A 22,040-nucleotide genomic window follows, 5' to 3' on the forward strand; every position below is an offset into this window, starting at 1 on the left:
TTCTAAAAGAAGATCGATGAATCGACTCCATACTTCCATAAAGGATTCATGAGGATGCCAAAAAAAGAATTGGATCTTCAAAGCATTTCAAGAGTTTTCTTTTGAGTGTAGAATTTGATCATGAATGATTGCACAAGTTTAACCCATGTGTTGAGAGATTGTGGCGTTTGACCTGCTAGCCAAATTGAAGCTTTATTAGCTAAGGTAAAAGGAAACAGCCTTAGCAAGACTTGTTCATTAGAGACAGATGGATGTTGGAATGTGGTGGCTACTTGCTGAATCCTATGAAGGTGATTGCACGGTTTCTCATGGTCTAAACCATAATAAACAGGTAACAATCCAAAAACGTTGGGCAGGATTCGAAAATCACCTTCAATATCCTCGAGTTTGATGCAGGAAGAAGGTCATTCTTATAAGGCAGTATAGAAGTCCAAAAGGGGCTTCTCAACTGGTGGAGTATCGTCGGCCATAGCTAATGGAGTTAATGGTGACAAAGGATTTTGATTATTTTTATTAACAGATGAAGAACTTTTCTTAGGTGAAAACTTACGCAATTGCCTATCGTATTTTCTCCTACGATAAGTATGTTCAAATTCCTTACTATGACCAGACCTTAATCTTATGTAAGCACAAAGTTGAAATTTAAGGCACAAAAAGGAACTTATTTTTACATGAATTTTATCATTTACGTAAGCATTAGAAGTGAACATCGTGGGCTCACGCTGCTTTGCTAATGTAGCAAAGATGAAGCGAGGAATATATGTGCATAAACCAATAGCCGTCACATGAGAGATATGAGAGAGGTTTTCCGTGCAAGCACGTTTTTTAATTAGAGAACCCCAATCTTCCAAGTTTCCAAGACACCAATGGAATATGTTTATTATTTATGATTTTTTTTTTAAGTGAAAATTTTATTGATAATGATAACGAGGTTTACAAATGATTAGGACAAGCGTGCAACAAGTTGCACTGCAAGTCCTTTCTGAATGGCAAATCCTATCCTCCTAAATACATACTAGTTACACCTAGTTGTTATTATTACGTTACTGTCCATAACTTTCTGCAATCTCTTAAGGAACTCAACAGACTGTTGCGCCAAGAAACCAAAAGTGTCGAAACTGAACATAATAAAACAATGCTGGTTAACCTTACAAACATCATTGTGTCTCTCAATTTTCCCTGCCGCTACTCTATTAGCTGCTTCTCCAACCTCAAAGACTCCATTCACAATCCCTACCAACGGAGAGGCTCCAGTTACATCAACACATGCATGCTTCCTTCGCATCCAACTATAGATCAATACATCCGCAGGCCGAAGTGTCGATCTTCCCTCATTCGGATCAGTGAGAAAATTGACAGGAGCCTCCTTTTTCACCTGTACCCCAGCCCTCCAAAATGCATCGCATAAAATGTCTCTGACATGATCATGTCGGTATTAGAAACCTGAAAAATATCGACAATGTGTTGCATGGTCCCCGAAAGCATCAAATCTACTCTTTTTGAAAGTAGGGCATAAACCACTGTCAGAGTACAAAGGAATCATAAGATGGTACCGGAGAATAGAACGATACTCCATCGGTGACATACGCTGTCCAAGTCCCTCCATTGGAATAGCAAGTAGAAAATCCTTTGCTTGTTCCGACTGCACACAAGCATCCCATGACTGCCTTTTGACGAACAGATAAATCAAACTCCCTCTTAAGACCAGCAACAATCCTACCATAGAACCCCTTCCGCCAAAATGTTTTGTGGTTTTAGGGGACGATAGCATTCACAACCAGGAAATTGAGGTCAAAATCGAGTAGGCATAGACTCAAGGCACTGCTAGCAACATCAAGAATCTTATCCAAAGGCACTGACCACAACTCCTAAGAATGTGGTTCTGAAGCTCAGAAGTCTGGAAATGGGATACCACAAAAGCAAATGTAGAGACATTAGTGGCACAATAAATACCTAAACCACCCAGACGTAATAGGAGTGTCGATAAACCCCACTACAAATCACCAAAGCCAGGACCATCAGAAACCACAATACCCTAGAGAACATTGCGTAGATGATGATCAAAAGTTTGAGCTGCCTATCTGAAAAAGGGTGGTGGACAAGTACGAATCACGAAGACCAACTTAGAGAGCCTAACATAAGCTCGTAAGAGCGCTGACTCACACTGTGGATCTTCTTATACAGCTAAACGGTCCATCAAAGTCACAGGCTTGTCAATACGCTTACGAGCAAGGCCCATGACAAAAGATGTGTCAGTGCTAACTGCACCTCCAAACAACCTGACCCCCCTACTGAGGATGGGACAAATCTAAAGGAAATAAACCGGGAGTAGAGCGATGTGTATCTAGTGATGGCCAAAATATCTCAATTTTAGCCACATTAAGAACCAACCCATAAGAAGGTCCTTCTTCCTGAATCATACCCAAAGTTGTCACCACCTATTTTATATCCCTGATCAGAGTCCCATTATCTAAGCACCAAGCCTGTAGCAATAACTCCACAATTGACCGATCCGTAGAATCGAGGATGCAACACCGGTGCAAATAGAAGGGGACCCAAAGGGTCGCCTTGCTGGACCCCATAGCGCACAATATGTAGCTATCCCCCACGATATAGCCTCACAAGTTGACAATACAAGTACTTGACCCAAGGGGCAATAGCGGGCATCGAATCACGAACCTCTCTCAACATGGTGGTCCGATTAACCATGTTAAAAGCATTTTGAAAATCTACCAAAGAACATAGAAAGAGAGGTATTGTCACTATTAGCATACACCATACGGTTGATAAATAAGCAAAATCACCTCTGCTCCACCGTAAAACACCCACCCCATCTTGCCGAAATCCCTGTAAGTACCCAACCACATCTCTGAAACTCCTTTCATTGCAATCTTCTAGATGAGGCGGCGCCAAAACTATGCCCACATCTATAGGATGAATATTATTATCCGGCTTAAGAAGTGGAGTAAGCGCGGCATTCGCTATGAATTCTGCTAACGATTGTGGACATCGCCCCTATAACCAATTATTCACCATAGGGGTTAATCGCCTAGTAAATCAAATGATATAGGCGCATCTGACACCACTCATGGCATCCAACAAGTGCTGAGCTCGAAAACCATCACGACCACAAGAAATACCTTTCAGAAATGACCTAATGCATGACAATAGGGTATCTCTCTCTACCAATAAAGGGGCCCAAAGAAAGGAAGTTTGGTCTCACAGGTGGTTGTCGCGTTGGGTGCTTCTCCTCTAATGTTTGAATAGTCTCCGCCAAGTTAGGGGCAACCCAACCCCGATGATGATAACACTTTTACCGTTCGGTAAAAAATGCCCATCAACAACTTTACGTAAAGCATTGACGCACATTCTAAGTTGAAACAAATCTCCGGGGTGGCCGGATTGAAGGAGGCTCTACTACTGCACTCTAAGAAAGCTTAAACAAATCCACTAGGCTCATTCTATATCGTCAAAGCATGGAGAATCTGTTTCTGCTGAAGGTTTTTCCTATTACCAGACCGACATTCCTGACGATTCTGTGGTTGAAAAACATGTAGAGTGCAACACGGAAGAAGGAGAAGATGAACCCATGACATAACTAAACTAGGATTAACCGTAATATCCCAGAGAGCAGACTTCAAAGCACCAGAAAAAGCCAAACGACTAGCACGTGGTATACTTTTCAAAGTGCGAAAGGGTATACGGAATGCCCTATCAAGTAACGTCTCATCAAGAGAGGGAACAACACCCAGAGGCCTCATGATAGCACTAGCGTCTCCTTGTAATGAGAGTGTAGGTTGCATAGTCATAGGGATGGGCGGTGGTTCTGGTATACCGACAATAAGACACCCTAACTCCCCATTATCAGTCATTTCCTGTGGTTTTGTGATGCCTCCTGAATGACGACATGGTATGGTTAATGCATGCATGCTGAGGCAATGGTCACATATCCATTTGTTCACCATTTTCAAAAAGTTAAGAAGAGATAAATATAAACTTATGTCCTCCTTAATTTTATCCCGCAGTCTATCTGTATATCCCTGGCCACTCAAGTGCTGCTTCTTAATGTGAGTTTCGATATACGAAACCGCAAAGACGCCAACACCATTCACCTCATCTTTGCACTTATCAAACTCATGAAAGGGGCAATGCACATGTTTCTTCGGAGAGAGCATGATGACGACACCTCTAACAAACCTAAAAATAGACAAAACTAAATCTAAACCACAACAAATAAGAGCGCTACCATAAATCAAACCCAAACAACAAACCTAGCATTGAAGTAAACCTAACTCCATCAAAACCAACAAATAACCATACTAGCTAATCAATTAACCAAACCAAAGTCAACAAAAACATAAACAAAACAGCCGGGAAGAAAAAACCAAACCATCATGACTTTTTTTTTTGTTGGGGGGAGGTGTCGGGGTGTTGAAGTTGTGGTTGTGAGGTCTGTTTCAGTATGGAAGGTGTCGGGGTCTGTTTTCGGTGGTTGGGGTATTTTTCTTTGTTGTGTACATGATTAGGGAAGGGGTGGGCAAATTGAGAGTATGTTATGTCGGTTAGTGGTGATGGGGGGAGATGGTGATGGCGGATTGGTGGAGAACGAATCACTGGTGGAGGCATATATATGTGGTGGTGGTGGTGGGAGGCGGTGGTTGGGGTCTGTTTTTTGGAGGAGAAGGTGTCGGGTGGTTTTGGGGGAAAAGCGTCGAAAGTGGTTTGTGGGGAAGGTGACGGGGTTTTGTAGTGGAGGTTCCGAGGTCGGGGTTTTGAAGTGATGGTTGGGGAAGGTGGTGGCGGTGGTGGTGGGGGGGTGGGGCAAAGGCGAGAAGAAAGTCACGGGTCTTGGCCGATGGTTGGGGAAATTGAGCTTTTTTTTTTTTTTTTTTTTTTTTTTTTTAATTATGGATAAGATAAATGCACAAAATATTTACTAGTATTATTATTATTATTATTATTTTATTATTTATTTATTTATTACAATTATGCATACAAAATATAAGCATGCGATATAAACATCTTGCTACACATGTGACGTATTTCATACCTAATAATGTATTATACTAATAGTATATATATACTAAACATGCAACGTGTTCCACTCATACGTATCTATATATGTTAGCAGGCAAAGATATATATATATATATATATATATATATATATATATATATATATATATATATATATATATATATATTTATTGATTAGGCAAAGACATATCACATAACGTAAAAGCTAAATATGCAACGATATTATATACATAATGATATAGTACTCTAAGCGACATATGTTTTGGATAATTATTTGATTTCTTCAATACTTCGATGAGATTAGAATGTCATATAGAGTCATAGAGAGCAGCTTTTTATCCCCGGGGGGCTTAGAAACAACTTACCCAACTCAGATTTTAACCCTTGTTAGAATGTTCTCCTCTTTCATGACAAAATCAAATTATTGAACAAAATAGTTCACTCTTGTGTAGATAGATGCTAATCATGCAACAACGCTCACCGATATGTATATATATACGCTACCATGTAATAGTAATATACAACATGGTAATATACGAGAAAAGGAGTGATAGGAGGTGAAACCCGAAGTGTCCTTGCTACGCTTTATAAATAGCGTCTTCAACAGCCTTGAAGCACATTTGTATGCTACTAGAACACGATATGAGTACTATTCCAGGTTCGAGAAATCGATTGTGAAGTCCTCAAAAAAACTAAACCTGTTCGGTATTTCTTGGAGCGCGAGAGTGCTCTGAAATAGGCAAACAATGGCGCGGGTGTGCTTGGTACTATTTGTATGCGGGCAGAAAATTTACTGGATCGAGAGCGGGAGGCGTGCTTTGGACATGCCAATCAAGGGTGCGGGGAGCGCTCTAAACTTTGAGTAGTCGGCTGCATTTTTTTCCGTCCTTTCAAAGTGGTTCCAGGAGTTGTTTTTTCAACTCTTATACAACCTGCAAGTGAAAATAAATCCACCTGCAGGGTTTACATGACAATCCTTATGAGCTCTTCAAGGGGACATCATCAACCCGACTTCTTGCGGGTCACGGATTCCTTCTATAATCAACAGCACACCTTACATATAATGTCATTACCCAATCCATCGAGTTTGTTGATTCACAAATGAATCTCAGACATTGATGATTTAAAGCAATGTACAATGCACGTAAGTGCCCGTTATTATATCCAGATTAAGAGGACAAGCATCCATAATAACAAAGGTGTTTGTTATCTTATATAGTCAGTATAAAGATAAACAACCTCACTTGGTCCTGTTCAATACACACAAAGTGTACTAGTGTAATCATGTAGTCAAGATAGACTAATACCAGATTATACTACAACCATACCAATGGTTTGTCCAAATCCATCTAGGTTGTGAACGCGTTTATTTATACTTTATAAGGTCTTCGATGATATGATCTTACGTGGTGTCACCACACACCATATCATCTACAATATAAAATATTAGACGATGCATATAACTAATAACATATATAATATGTATAACATTTGCCCATATAATTCTCATTCAAAATATAAAGAATTAGAGTTATTACAAAAGTAATGATTTTAGTATATAACCCTATCAATTTTGAGGGTCCGTACAATGGGTCTCTCATGCTTCGACCAGTGGCGGGTCCAAAATTTGACTTTTGACAAAGGGCCGCCTATGCATAGAGCTCATCGCACTGATCATTCTGATGGTTCACTTGCCGCCATTGGAATCCAGGTTCAAAAGATATGAGCTTCTGGAGTTTGATGATTTTCGGCACGTTCATCGTGGTCTGACTTGAAATTGTCCTTTTTGCTTCCCTGTGCTTTGGTTGGGCTTCATGTGGGCTAAATTGGAAAACTTCATGTAGACACCCTATTCTATACTATACTGGCTTTTATCCTTATTTTCACGTTAATTGCTCAAACCTGTAAAAGTACGAAAATACAATTAATTCATGATTATTAAAGGATTTTTTAGACTTTGGTACCACTTTTTAGACCGATATTAGGAAATAGTACCACTTTTTTTCTTGATCATCAGTTGACCAAGTTGACTACGGTCAAACTAGCAGTATTTTCAATATGGCAACATCACCCCTCCCGTGCCTCTCACGTGTATATAATTAGGTTTTGGTACCACTTTTTAAGTTGTCCTAGACAACACATGTTACAATCTTAGTGGCTAAGCCATGTATTGTAATCTTGGCCGTTATTTTGTTTTTTCGTTGATCCCGATGAATTAAGGGGGGAAATTTTATCAATAGCTTCAGTTTTTCATATTCTCTTTAGTCTCTATCGTTCAAGAAACAAACTTTGTAATAGAGTATATGAGCAAAGGGATTCAGTTAAGTTACTTAATAACTATCTAGGTGAGGGGCAAATGTTTGTGATGACATTTAAAGCAGTGCAATTTGAACGATTCTTGAGTTGGTAGATTGAGTTTAAAGTTTAAACCAAAAAAATTTGTTCCATTAATTAGATCCTCTTCCAGATAAAAGTTTTTGAGTGCTTTCAACTTTTCAATTATTCCTGGCGTGAATTCTAACTATGGATCTAGCCTGATTTTCTTTTTAGCTCCTTTCTTTTACACTGATATCACATTGGACAAGAGAATATGTTGAGACGGGGGAGTGGCTAAAATTATCAGATTGGCAATTACATCGATATCCGATATTAATTGAGATAATGTTAGGCATTTCGTCTCATGACACCATTCGACTTGTGCAGTTTAAGCTCTAATCGGGAGCAAGTCGCTCCAAGAGCTTATAACGATTAATCGGATTAATCAGAATTAATCGCCTTAGTTAACCTATAATACATATGTCATATATAAGTGATATAACAACCTAAAACAAAATAAAGTAAAAAAACTACAAGCCTGAGTGGGGGAGTGCTAGTTGGCCTAAAAGTTTTCTTTGGTGGTTTTTCACTTTTTACAGTTTTGATTATTTTTTTTCTCAATGAAGTGAAACATTTTCAATATATAGATTAAGTGGGCTTTTTCTTTTTGGGTTTTTGTGGACTTAATTTTTTTTTTTTTTTTTTAACCTGTAAACCTATTAATCGGCGCTTTTTTTATACCGATTTTCCTATTAATCGCTGATTAAGCAAAAGAAATAGCCCGCTTTATGGCACCCGCTCAAACCTCTAAATTTTTTTCTTGAGCCGGATCGGGTCGAGGGGTGCATAGCACTTATCTACCGATTAAAAGAATTAATAGGTGCTTAAACTACCCAAAGATACGACAAGCATGCCATTAACACACCGCAGTCCCCATTGAGATAACACGAAGTGGGTCAAAGAGAATGCCAACGTTCTCATCGGTTTCAACTACAAACCTATCATCATTCTTGCATAAAAGATTCTCAAATCTTCCAACTCAAACAAAAAAAGAGAACACCCAATAATAATAATACCATCTTCAAATGTAGAAAAATCACAAGTCCATCTAACCCATTTGTTAAACAATGTGTTAAACTTCGTTAAAGCTCTTCTTATCGTCACTCTCAAGCTTCTGTTCTTGTCGTTGATACTACCCCTATCAGGTACTTCAACTATTTCTCCTTTATTCTCCTTGCTTATGTGTTTTCAATGTTGTTGTAATTCGTAAAGAAGTTTCACTAAGAACAGCAATCAAGAATTTAAGCAAGATTAAGAACAAAGATTGAATTGAAATGTTTGTTTATTGATTGATAACAATGGTTGCAAGTTTTCTCTCTTTCTCTCTCTCTGCTCTGGTTTTGTTGTTTTTTTCCTAATGAACTTGGAATGAATCTTTTCTTCCCTCTTCCAATCTTTATATAGTGCTCCGATTATAGCTTTACCCAATCATTTAATGCCACATGTCCATTCTCTTCTCCTTCCTCCTTTTCCCGCTTTGGACCTGCAACATACAAACTATAGAGCGAAATATCGATAGTTACGTCGATATTTCTTATTAACAACGATATTTTGCCTGAAAATATCAGGGTGACGATATTTGCCCATGACAGTTGTAACTCAAAATGGCATGAAAATGCAAGCAGGGAAATAACAAGGTTTCAAGACTTGATAGAAGGGGCCCAATGTAATCCAATGTTTACTTCTACTTGACGGTCGTCGTTTCCCAAAGGACTAGATGATTCAACCTGCTCGTTGTTGTCCGTGTGAGCTCTATGGTTATGAAAAAACTTTGTGGGGTGCAATCAATTGATTGAATGTTTGATTTCGACGTGTTTTTGTGTTTTCCAACAATATTATTACCTACTCACGTGAAAACCACGTTGAGGGTATTGTGGACATTATAAAAATATAAAAAGATTGAAACAGTTTGACCTCGGTCAACTGACAAAAGTGGTACTATTTCCTAATTTTTTTGAAATTTGCTACTATTTCCTAAGATCGGTCTAAAAAGTGGTATCAAAGTCTAAAAAACCCATTATTAAACACATAATTAACCAAAATGCTATGTCTCTACGGAGTTTTATATTGCAGTTTTAGGTGCTTATCACAACGCTTTCAGAAAATGAAAAAACGCCGATGGTTATTCACTAATCGTGGTACTTTGGAAGACATTTTAGGTGTACTCAGTTTCCTTTTCTATTCATGAAGTTCACTTTTATTACATGTTTTTTTTCTTTTTTTTTAACAAATAAATAAACAAATAAATAAAATAAAAATAAATTGTTTCTACTTAAAACCATAAATCCATCTAACATTAACACATTCAAATTTCCAAACTTCTAAAATCCCCAAATGCACCAATTCAACAATTAATTACTCAAAATAAGCAAATGCTTAAATAATAATAAAAAATACCCGAAAAGTAGTTTTACTATCATCAACAAGAAGTCGACGAAATAGTGCAATCTCTTTTCCCACCACTACTTTTAACAAAGAGAGGAGTTATTGAGATGAAGGGTTGGAGATGGAGAATTGGAGACAAACTTTTGTTTTTGCAAGTTTTTTTTTTTTTTTTTTTTTTTTTAGAGATGGAGAATTGGAGACGAAGGGTTGGAGTTAGGATTTCAGGATATGGAGATTGAAAGGGCGTGGAGAGTGGAGAGGGAGGAGTTACTGGCAAAGAGAAGAAAGAATTGAGAAAACTGAGGACAGACAAATAGAAACCAAACAAACTACATTTTGGGTCACCCCTCCCGCCCTGGCCCAGAACGTTCGCTCCGCTCACTTGATAAGAAGTGGACATCTGCCAAGAGAATCTAGATAAGTTAAGCTTTTAAAGAGTTCCATATCTTGGAGTATAGCAAGATACTCTTTATAGAAATCACCTATGTGAGTGTAAAGTGAAGTGGAGCCGCTTCTATGAGAATTTGAGGGACAAATTTTCAAAAGCACTCGTGATACCAAGAGGTGTTCAAGGCCAAAACAAACATAGATGTGGAAACCAAATGTGTAGAGAAATTATTGTGTGGAGACAATTGTCTAGGTTTACACCAACGGCTGATAGTTCAAAGTTTTCTAATCATCAAAGTAAATCCAATTGTCTTTCATTAAGGCAAGTTCAAGGTCACCCATGATACTTGGGCTAATGTAATAACTTTTCAAGTTTACTCGAACATGTGTCTGCATATTTTCTGCATGTTGGAAAGCCAATTTTTACATTCATGTAGAGGCATGTTAGAAAAATAATTTTTCCTTATAGCCAAGTTCAACTTATGATATTCAATGCAAAAATGCCACACGGTATTCATACGGCAGGTAGGAACCAACTCTCCAATAACATTCTTAACTATCATGATACCTGACTTATAGGGAACTACCTAAACAAGACTCATCCATGCACTATCAGAGATGGGGTAAATGATACCCGCATCCAACAACTTGAGCACCTCGGATCTCACTACCTCTCTCATGTTAGGATTAAACCGTCACTGCATCTCACAATTTGGTTTTAGTTTTTACTCGAGATGAATATGATGTATACAATTAATGGGGTATATACCATTAGTATCAACAGTAGTCCCCCCCTAAAACTTTTTTATGCTCTCTAAGAACTCTTCAACACTTTACCCTCCTATTCACTATCTAGATTAGAAACAATAATAATAGGCAAGGTCTCATAAGTCCGATCCCAAAATCATTGTTCATTTTGGTTTTTGAATATTAGTGTATTGTTCATTTTTTTTGTCATGTAGAGACTTCTAAGTAATTTGCCATTTCTTCGTAATTTTCTTATGGCCGCGGGAAAAAAAAAACAGGGAGTGACTCTCAAGGACAAAACGGCCGAAAACGTAACTCTTAACACCACTTTTTGTTTTAATCCCTCACAATGATAGGGTAGATGAAAGGTCATATATACCCTTGACGCAAAATAAAAAACAGCTCGCCCAACTGAAACGACCCGGTGTATATAGTATGAACAATCATTGTTCATACCTCAACATAATGTATGATCAGTAAGAACACCTATTTGGGGTATGAATAATCACTATTCATACCTCAAATTTGAGTTATGAACAATCAATGTTCGATTGTTCATACCTATTTGGGGTATGAACAATCACTATTTATATATCAACATTGTTCGTACCTCAAACATGAGCTTTGAACAATCAATGTTGGTATGAACAATCATTGTTCGTATGAACATTAATAGTTCATACCTATTTGGGGTCATTGTTCATACCTCAACATGAGCTATAAACAATCATTATTCGTATGAACAATCACTGTTCGTATAAATAATCATTGTTCGTATTTCAACATGAGCTATATATGCACAATCACTGTTCATACCTCACCATAATGTATGATTAGTAAAAATACTTATTGGAGTATAAACAATCAATGTTTATACATATTTGGGTATGAATAATCATTGTTCATACAACAACATAGTGTATGAGGTATGTTCACCTATTTGGGTACCTAATAATTACCAAATTTCTTAGATTTATAAACATAACACGTAGGGGTGAAACCGGTATTTTAAAAAAAATAAAAATTTATATGTTTTATATCTATAATAACACGTAAAGGTAAAACTAGTATTTTTAAAAAAAAAAAACCAAACAAACTTATTTTGTTCTTGAGGGTTACTAAAATTGAAATTGTGGATTCGCTGGTTACTTAATGTTGTGAATTACTAAAAAAATCGCGGTCCTCCACAATTACTTTTTTCCAAAATTGGTCCTCTTGACTATTTTCTTGAAAAAAAAAAAAAAACCTAAAAGACCAACAAATAAAATTGAAAAGATTTGGTATAACCAAAAAAAAAAAAAAAAAATATTCTATATTTCCTAATCTCTTGTGCACTATTCCACTATTCTCTTTACAGATAATAGAAAATAATTATTACACCGCCCTAAAGCCACCGCTACTTAATTTGGTAACCCAAAAAAAAAATGAAATATCCCCATCTCTTCGTGCTCTCTCCCACTATTTTCTCTCTACAGATAATAGAATAGAATTATTACACCGCCCTCACTCCCACTGCTATGTTGTTTATCTAGTAATCATGACCTTTAATAGGATTTTTTCTACTTGGTAGCACCAACTTTTTTAGCATATTGTAATTGGCCATCTATCTATATATATAAAATCTCGCACCTGACATCTCTCTTCACCATATCGCTTTATTTTCCAAACCGAGTAATATTAGAGACTCCCAAAAAAAAAAAGGAGATGCTAATAATTAGTTAGACCTCCCTTCATTTGTTTAAATCTCCTTTCTCTATCAAGTAATTATATTTATCTCCCTTCCAAAAAAAACATTAAACCCCAAACTACTTGAGAAAAATGCAAACCCAAAAGTTAGAAACTCCAAAAAATGAAACCAAAAAGTTCCGTCTGTTAGCTGGCTGCTAACAAACCTCACCACCACTAAATCTCATCCTCCAAGAGATTATAGATTTAAGTTTTTTATTTTTTATTTTTGGGTAATACAAACGAGGTCCTTGATTTTTACGGGTAAAAGAAGATCGAAGGAGTGTTTTGTGTAATAATAACCCCAAGCGATTTTGTGAGTATTGCTATTCTTGGTACTAATTGTTACTACGGCATTTGTAATATCAAACAATGAGGAGCCAATGGAATTCATTCGGATTCCAGCTCCACAAGATGTTTTGTTTCGTTGTTTTGATTTTTCTCTTCAAAATCCACGAGTGTTGGTCCCTCAATCTTGAAGGTATGAGTCTTTGTTATGTTTTTATACTTTTACTAGTATTAGAACCTTATGGCTTTGTTTTAATGAATACAATTCACAATTCAATGGAATTGCAGGATCAGCATTGTTGGATTTTTAGGAACATGTGGATAGTGATCCATATGGTGTTTTTTCAAGTTAATTGTAGTTCACTACTTTCAGTAGGAAAATTTATTCTTTTAGATAATATAGTTTGTATAAGGATTTCTATTGAACGATATGTGTGTTTAGTGTTATGTTACACTTAGGTGCTTCAATCTTATGTTCTATAGGGATCTAAGTGGGCTGTCTTTGGGAGGAACATTATCGCCTGAGCTTGGGAAGCTTAGTCACTTGAAATCTATGTAAGTAATATAGTAGCATAGTCAACGAACTAAACGAAGTATTGACAAGAGAACTTGCTGAAGATGGTCACTCCCATGCGTACTGAAATCGAATTACCTCGATATGGTGTCTTCTAAGATTGAAACTCTTTGGATTCAGTTAGGGCCTGATACATCTGCTGGTACTTCTGGAACTGATGCATTATTGAATGGATTGGACATATTTAAGCTCGCTCAAAGAAGGGATCTTTCTTATCCATCAAAGCCGTCGTTCGGGTGGAAATGCATCGTGTGAAGGGTCGGCTCTTTGGGTGGGAATTGGATCGGGATTGCTTCCATTGCTCTTCTTGCATTTTTGTGTACTATGTTTTTCATTCGCGGGCCAAAGGGAAAAAAAAAGCTCCGCCAAAAAACAATCCACTGGATGGCCCTTTTTCACCATTGGAAATGGCACTACAAGTGCTCAAGGATCCAAATTCCCTGTTGGAACTTTAAACTTTACTAGGTCTATGACTAATAATAGAGTTGGCAAACATTTCGCATTAGCAGAATTTCGACTTGCTACAAATAACTTTGACGACTCTTTAGTGATCGGAGTTGGAGGTTTTGGTAAATTTTACAAGGGAGAGATTGACGATGGCTCCCTGGTCGCTGTCAAGCGGGCTCACCCACAATCACAGCAAGGCCTGAGAGAATTCGAGACTGAAATTGAGATGCTATCAAAACTCGATTAGACACCGCCATTTGGTCTCAATGATTAGGTTATGTGAGGAACAAAACGAGACGACCTTGGTGTACGAGTACATGGCCAATGGAACCCTCAGGGCTCACCTGTTTGGTAGTGATCTTCCTCTTTTGTCGTGGAGGCAAAGATTAGATGCATGTATAGGTGCTGCTCGGGGTCTCTATTACCTTCATACAGGGGCAAAGAGGCGGGGTTTAATTCACAGGAATGTTAAGACGACAAATATTCTATTAGATGAGAGTTTTGTTGCAAAGATGGTAGATTTCATGTGAGTACTGCAGTAAAGGGAAGCTTTGGATATCTTGATCCAGAATACTTCCGTAGGAAACAATTGACCGAGAAGTCTGATGTGTATTCATTTGGTGTGGTGCTGTTTGAAGTTATGTGGGCTTGACCTGTTATCAATCCAAGCCTACCGAAAGATTAGATAAACCTTGCAGAATGGGCATTCCGATGACAATGACAGGGAGAACTAGAAACAATTGTGGATCGATGTCTTGAAGGGTACTCACTTGATTCGTTGAAATTTTTTGGAGAAATAGCCGAGAAATGTCTTGCTGATGAGGGAAAGAATCAACCAACAATGGGTGAAATCCTGTGGCATACCCAAAACGTTCTCGGTAAATTAAATTAAAATAAAAATCTCATTTTTTCCAATATTTATATTTTGCTCATTGGGTTATTTGGTTTGTTAAATGTGAGAAGGGGAGGATTAGGAACTAACATCTATCGCTCAAAAAGGTTCAAATTTCCTAAAAACAATGTTGAGCTTTATGCTTTGAGAAGGTTAACAATAGGGTCTTTTGCTTATTGCTCAAATCTCTTCCATATAAGCTTCTCGGTGGCCTCATTGTTTGCGTGTATAATCTCATTTCTTTCATTAGAAATTAATATTGATTTTATGTCCGTGGACTTGAGTAGTATCTTGATTAGGTCATTATTACAACGCGTCTTTGTTATGTCTTTCAAAACTCAATGGAGCAAGTACCAATGAAAGCACCACCAAGTACCAAAAAAATTTACAACTTCTAATCAAAAATTTGTTGTTTAATTTTGCATGGTCTGCCTTTTCAATATCATTTTGATGACCGTGTTTTTTTATTACGCTTATTTTTATTTTCTTGCTTATTCAATATTTTATATTGGTTGTTTCTTTATTTATTTTTTTGAGTAATGAAACAATTTCAGTCAACTTGACATAATCCTTATCAAAGATATTATCATTAAGATTGTTGAATATTTATTTTTGGTATAATATATTTTACAAACTTATGTTTTTCATAACTTTTGATATAATATGATTTATTGTGGTATAATATGAGTAGAATTTCCACAATTTTTGTTGATTTCAAATGGATATCTCATTTTTCCTTTGGGTGGTCTCAAGTTCGTCTTCTATAAGTGTTTTTTTAGAAAAAAATAATAATAATAAGTGAAAGAATGTACTACTACTTAGTGAATGAACTTATTGTAAATTTTTTTATAAAGTATATGTTCAAGGTAAAATATAGATAGATTGTGAATTGTAAATAGCAAATAGATGTAGAAACCCTTCAAAGAGCATTATGTCGATCTTTAAGTGATGTGAATGATCTTAACATTTTCACGTTAAAGCTATATGAAGTCGATAAAATTAAAGGATCAAATTTTGTTACTATGTTTTTCATATTATTCTTATGTAGATGACCTATATATAGAAGAATAGCTCTCTTAGATTTTTTTTTTTTAAGAGACTAAGTTGTAAACCAGTCAGATTTAGGGAGGACATCCAATGACATACAATAGAGACTTGACAAACTTCTTATCATGCACTACTTATTGGCCGACCTACTATTTTGTCGATATTGTTATTATTGCTTGAACAGTTAAACACACTAATAGCTTTGTGACATAGTCATACCAAGAATGATGACCTTTTTTCTTTGTTCTTATAATTGGGCAACTCTTCACTTTGCCTCTGTCCACCAAGGAAATTAAGCTAATCAGAGAAATGGGATTCAAACTAAAAGTAGTGCAACTTGCTATTTGTAGTATTCTTGAATTTATGCAGTTTCACTGATCGAACGATATTTTGATACTAAGGTATTTATATTTTGTATTTGTAGTGATGCGCTCATTGAGAATTGGAAAGGTTCTCACTTTTTTTGTGATAATTTGAGATAGTTCTTCACAGTATGTTAATTCATTTTAATGCTAAGGTACTACTAAAACTTACTGATGACCTACAGGGAATGTAAACAATGAAAGATGATTTGAATGTCGCAAACTTGCACTGGAAGAACTTTCTAAGAGAAAAGGGAGTTTCTTATTGCAGGGTTTTAAGATGGTTTAGTTGATATAACACTCAAACTATTCATTACCATACTCATCTCATTGAAACTTAACTTGACTTGATTTTTTCTTTACTAAGTGTATGTTGGTATCTGTCTTGCAGATATTCCGCTAAATTAAACACCTGAATGTTTAGCTCGCGCACATTCTCTCTCCTCACCGTATCGCTCTATTTTCCAAACCCAGCAATATTAGTGCCTCCTAAAAAAAGGGAGGTGCTAATAATTAGTTAGACCTCCCCTTTGTTTGTTTAATTCTCCTTCTTTTATTTTTTTAAATTATAATCACCTCCCCATCACATCGAAATTTCACCCAATTTCAAACAATATCGGAAGAAATATTATAAGTTTTTGAAAAAATTTGGAAATAACAAAAGAAAACCCCACATTCTAATCTAATGAAAGATTATGGTCTAAACACCGAACAAGCTTCTCATTTTTGGTCGCCTCTATCTCTCACCCATATTCCAAATGATTTCTCCTTGAAGCCCTGCATATCAAAAGAAGGTATATTTTCCAACTAAGTTACTTTTATTTGTTTTAAGTTCATCAAAACCTTACTTTCTGACTTTTATCATTTTCAATTCTTTTTATGTAAACAAAACTATGTTGTGCTGATGAATTTTTTTATGTAAGTGTTATCGAATTGGTTTCTCCTCCTCAAGTGAATCTGTCTGATGTGTATTCGATGTTGCCCCTTTCTTCCGTAAAAGGTACTGCCAATTTCTTTGCAAAATCAACTGCTCCTAATGAATTGCTTCCTTTAAATCAATGTATGAGGATTAGGTTCAAATGCTTATGCGTCAAGGTATAATAACTCTCTTTCTTTCTCTTGGTGTTTGAATATTTGTCTATTTTTGGATAAAAATGATTGCCTTATGTTGTGTGTTTGAGTTGTTAGCTGCATTTGGATAGAAATGAGGAGACCCGTATTAAATCTAGATGTATTATGAGCTTTGGAACTGTTTTTAGATTGTAACGTTGATTGGGCATGTGATATTGTTACTTTGATTTTGAAGTTGTTATTATGGTAAAGCTTAAATTGGGCTTTTATATGATTTGTTGTAGATAATGGTAAATGAGATTAAGTTCCATGGTGTTTATTAGTTATACCCTTATTTGGTCATTTGTAAAGCCTCGCAAACATTTTATTGCTTCTACCTTTTGTTTCGATATGTACATGTATTTTTCATTTAGGTTCTGATGGTAATAATTATGCATCTCAATTATAGGTTCTCAATTACTTCAGCGACCATTGACACAATTAATTTGTTGCCATAAAGTTTGCGAGGCTTTACAAATGAGCAAAGAAGGGTATCCAAGGTATGCAAAAATAAGTCATAGTTCGGGCACTAAAATGAATTTTGATTTCCATGCCACTTGAACCTCTTTTGTCTATTTTCTCAATACTTGTTGAATTTTTTTTTTTTTTTCTGTTTTACCAAGTTTAATTGATGAGAGAAATTGACCTTTTTTTTTTCTTTTTTTAGGATATACTCCATGAGTGGGATGGTCATTGATACAAACCGTGAGAACTATGAAATTGGTTTACGAAAGTTGCTCATCACATTGATTTCAAAGGTGTATATATATAAATTTTTGGAGGTAAAATTTTTTTTGTCTAAGCATATAGTGTTGTGATTGTGAAAAATATGGTCAGTAACCCACTCTCCATGATATGATGAGTGGAGAAACAAAATAATGTGGTGAATGTTCTTACGAAAAAAAAATCACAAAAAAATGATATTTTAAATTATTTTTTCACAATACTCATGTTCTGCTTATTATTAGGGTAATTAACGTTAAGTTTATCATTAGAACTCTTCAATTCTTATTTGTCTTTTTTTTTCAAGCTTTTGATGTAATATGAGTTTGTTATATAATTCAAATAAAAATTCCACGGTTTTGTTAAAACTTCACCCATTATAATTGGATTGATTAAAATTCCAAAACTTTTGGTCTCTGTTGTAATAAACTTTATAAGCTGGATTTCTTTTGTAGAATAAATAGAAGAGCAGTGCTAGATCTTTATGGTGTTGGTGCTGGTGCTGATAAGCAGTCAAGACTAAGGCCAAGCATTATACCTCCTACCTCACGAAGGTTTGTGTGAAAGTAAGATGATATCCTTTGTTTACTTCCAATTTTCATTTACTCTATAACAGCTCAATTGGGTATGTACAAGGGAGTAAGTAGTAAGGGACAACACAGTAGAAAAACTATGACTCAGTATATGGGAGTCAAAGGTTTATTGTCGACTGTTATCTACTATTACTATTTTAATCCTTTATGGCATTTTCATGCACTTCTTGGAGTTCAATGAAGAATAGAGTTAGTTTTTCAGGTTATTGGAGTACCTTATAATGAGACTTCCCAAAAACCCCTAAACTAGATATTGATGGGTAAGAGCACACTATCTGCAAATTAATACTATTTGAATGTTTCCTTTTTTTTTTCTTCATGTTGGGTTGCTACTGAAATAAATCAAAAAATGAATAAACGTAGAGGCTCAAACTTTTAGAATTGTCACTTCAAAACCTTGCGGCATAATATCTCCATTGTAGTATAATGAATTTGTTTGCAAGTGAAGACAATATTTCCTTGAAGAATTTAAAAATGCATTCAACATCATGATCAAAGTACATCTGAGCATTAGAGTGAGTTACAGGGAAAAATGATGGTTCTTAATCATTTGTTTGCATTAGAGTGAGTTACAGAGAAAAAAGAGGAAACTGGCGAATGTGATAGGCCAGATTTGGATAAAGACAACAGTGGAAGGCCTTCTTTTTCTTCAATAGAGAAATCGTTTGGTTTCCTAGACAAGGAACTTGAGGCCGTGGATTTACCGTAAAAGAACCAGGGAAGAAATAGAGAAGGTTTTGACTGGAACAAATGAGATTGATAATGAGTCTGATGATAGCGAGTCTGATGTTGACACTGAGGATGAAAGATACATTGAAGTTGGCATCAAGAATATGGGTTCCTTGAATTTGGGGGATCAAGAATTAATTGTGAGTACCAAAAACAAGGAAAGGAGCGAGGATAAGCATTTATGTAATGCTAATGTCAACAATGGACCGGAGACATTGCAAGCAAGTGAGAAGGATGAAACTAGCGAGGATAAATTTGTTGAAAGCATTGGACATGAGCCATTACAAGCAAGTGAGAGGTATTACTTGAGCCGTCCTTTTATGTTACTTATTATAATATTCTTTTTTTGCTCTTGAGTGAAGACATTAATACTTTTCCATTGGGAGGGTAATCAGGACCCAAACTACTAACCGACACTAACCGACATCGCAAAGCGTTTGCACAAGCAGACGGCATGCAATTGCAAAGAACTCATGGGAGGCGGAGGCCAATTGCCTCGAGAAATACCTATAAGGACAAGGGTGGCAAGAGTTCTAATAGTTCCAAAGTTCAGAAACAAATGGGCATTTGGTGATGAAAATATTAGATTCACCTGCATTGATCCTGTTTCATTGGTGTGCATTCACGATGTTTCATTAGGTGTGCATTCACCGATGTTGAAGCTTTTTTCATATGGTTAGCAAGAGACAGTTTTTAAAAGTTGTAACCATTTATTTGATGTTGATTCTTCTTTTCAATTTAAGTTATTCCGAAAAAATTTTGAAACCCAGTTTAAATAGCGTGAAGAACCATTTATCATAAAATAAATAAATAAATAGAAAGAAAATGTGTAATCATTTTGACGGAAAACCACCAATTACGAAAGGCAGCTACTTCATGAATCAGCAATCGCCTCCCATGTTGTACTTCTTTTAGGAATGTGGATGAGCAATATTCTAGGGGTGGAATGCAATATTACAAGTTTTATGCTGGAACGCTTTTTTGTACTTTTTTCTTATTTATGCCATATTCGTAACTATGGCTTGGTTGCAAGCCGTATGGAAAAATTTAGTTTCATTTCAATATTTTATTGAGCGCTTTGCGTTTATTCTGCAAAATAGACTAATACCAAATTGTTTATTTATTCTTTTTTTTTTCTTACTATGACCAAACGCCCCAGAAAGGGGTGATGTATCTTGGATTACAAACCTACAATAAAAGGTCTGTTTTCCTTTCCTGGAAAAAAAAAAAAACAAAAAAAAAAAAACAAACGATATTCCCATGGCATCCACATTCCCCAAGTATCTCTCATTTCCATTTCTCTACAACGTCAATGGTTAGAGACAACAATTTTTTAAGGATCTTTCATATTTGTGAAACTGGATTGTGTCCGTGATTAGGGTTATGATAATTATGGGATTAGGGTTTAATAGTTTCATACTCATTTTTAATATAAAAGTTATTGTTTGTTTTTCTATTGAGCAAGGCTCAGTTCAAGTACGGTATGAAATTCAAGGACTACAACAAATTTTAAACTTTTTAGATGTGATGAGTCTTTTATAAAATATGGCTATCTATATATGGTGGTTGCATTGAAAGACTATAGAGGTGTGCAAATGGACCTAAGTATTGTCACTATTATTTCTTATAGACCATTAAGGAAATTGAATGGTTTCAATATTTTTCTACAATTCCGAGGGTTCTATCCATTTAGTATGTTATTCAAGATTATGCTCACATTTCTACCGAGGTGTACGTCTATTGTGAATGGTTTTTGTGATGAAACCTTTAGTGGTTGGTTCTATTCATTTTTCTAAAACCACGGGATTTCTATTCATCCCTCCTTCACCAAGATGAATACACAACTATTTGATCTCTTTTGTATTTGGGAAAAAGGTAGCACGTTAAAGATTAGAAGAACAATGAATCTAAGTCCTCAAGATCCCGAGTAATTAAGTAGAATGCAACATGTGCCTCATCTTAAATAGTTTAATTGTTAAGAATACGAGATGTGGATCTAAGTTTGTGGTATAATAAGAAGGAGAAGAAGAAGGATATGTGAGTTTGTGTTTCACCCTATTGTTGCTATAGGTTAGAAGTACCCATGCAATATTGAACTCCTTCTCTCTCAAAGCAATCAGGTGAAATTGGTGATTTTCAGTGTTTGCGATCATCATTGTTTTCATTGTTTGCATTTTTAGGTCGTAAGATTATGAAAAAGTTTGAAATCATCATTGTTTTCAATGTTTGCATTTTCAGGTTAAAGTAAAAGAGGAAGAATGTCGCCGAAAAACAAACAAAATGGGCAAAGGAATCTTAAGTTTACCAACGGTAAGTGCAATTTTTTAAGTGTATATTGGTACTTATATAAAGAAGTGATTTTGGGCCTAAGTGGTGGATTGATTATCTTACGACAATGAACTGATTATTATATTTGAGACAACAAGCTAAGTTCTTCAATATTACTCTGACAGTCCAGTCTATTACTATATGATTATAATGAGATTATGACATGTAAATTTCTACTAAGAGAGATGCACTGCATCATTATATGTCAAAGAATAGATGAATGTAGGGAGATATAATGTTCATAGATTAAGACTTAGAGAGTGGTGACATAGATGTTTGTTAGGACCAATA

At 35.8% G+C, this 22,040-nt stretch overlaps 1 long non-coding RNA gene and 1 pseudogene across 1 annotated transcript; both read left to right on the forward strand.

The window, feature by feature from the left end:
* Positions 1 to 4,571: 4,571 nt before the first annotated feature.
* LOC147480531 (putative receptor-like protein kinase At1g30570 pseudogene) lies at positions 4,572 to 14,857 on the forward strand (annotated as a pseudogene).
* A 2,471-nt stretch (positions 14,858 to 17,328) lies between these two features.
* Positions 17,329 to 18,134, forward strand: LOC147480532 (uncharacterized). The gene is made up of 2 exons (XR_015206684.1): positions 17,329 to 17,876; positions 18,044 to 18,134. It is a non-coding gene; the product is annotated as an uncharacterized LOC147480532 (long non-coding RNA).
* The last annotated feature ends 3,906 nt before the right edge of the window (positions 18,135 to 22,040 follow it).

This window comes from Coptis chinensis, chromosome 8 (assembly GCF_015680905.1).
Source record: "Coptis chinensis isolate HL-2020 chromosome 8, ASM1568090v1, whole genome shotgun sequence".
NCBI classification, from domain to species: Eukaryota; Viridiplantae; Streptophyta; class Magnoliopsida; order Ranunculales; family Ranunculaceae; genus Coptis; species Coptis chinensis.